The sequence below is a fragment of the Anopheles bellator genome, unplaced genomic scaffold, assembly GCF_943735745.2.
Source record: "Anopheles bellator unplaced genomic scaffold, idAnoBellAS_SP24_06.2 scaffold03051_ctg1, whole genome shotgun sequence".
In the NCBI taxonomy this organism is placed as follows: Eukaryota; Metazoa; Arthropoda; class Insecta; order Diptera; family Culicidae; genus Anopheles; species Anopheles bellator.
Genome location: NW_026687173.1, coordinates 358 through 1,035, shown reverse-complemented (window position 1 = coordinate 1,035; position 678 = coordinate 358). Strand labels below are relative to the sequence as shown.

The following is a 678-nucleotide window of genomic DNA, read 5'->3' as shown; positions in this document are numbered from 1 at the left end:
TTACTGGACCCAACGCGTCCCATCACCGCGGCCATAGCCGTAAACGTTAACGATGACCGAGCGGTAAGTGCAAAAAAAGAAAGGACCAAGAAAAAAGTGGTTCGCAGCCGGTAGGATTCGAACCTACGCTCCCAGAGGGGAATCTGATTTCGAGTCAGACGCCTTAACCACTCGGCCACGACTGCCATATGCGAGAGGAAGTTTCCAAATACCATATATTAAGTTGGAAAAAAATGGTCGTTTTTACATGAATTTCTAAACAGTTTTTAAGATACCGTATTTTTCCGTGTATAACGCGCACCCATATTATTTTAAATTTGAAAAAAAGTTTTTTATTATACATTTTTCAGATATGTGATATCCAACGGGTATTTGTTTGATAATAACTTATTATTTTAAATATTCTAATAATATTCTAAAGTAGACTAAAGATAAAATGCGTATACATTGCAAAAGACATACTAGTACTTTATAGTTAGCACAACACCAATGGTGAGCATAAACAGTTAACACCGTCCTGACTGTTAGTGTGACTTCAATAAGGCAACATAGAAACATTCAAGCATTAAGCACGACTCCAATTAGACAACATAGATCCTCCAATCCTCCAATAACAACAACATCACAATACAACCCTTTTTTAAAAAACACTCAACGCGGTCTCGTGCTTAACTTGAT

General features: G+C 37.2%; 1 non-coding gene across 1 annotated transcript; it reads right to left on the bottom strand.

The window, feature by feature from the left end:
- Positions 1-102: 102 nt before the first annotated feature.
- Trnas-cga (transfer RNA serine (anticodon CGA)) lies at positions 103-185 on the bottom strand. Its single transcript has one exon. It is a non-coding gene; the product is annotated as a tRNA-Ser (tRNA).
- Between the last annotated feature and the right edge of the window lie 493 nt (positions 186-678).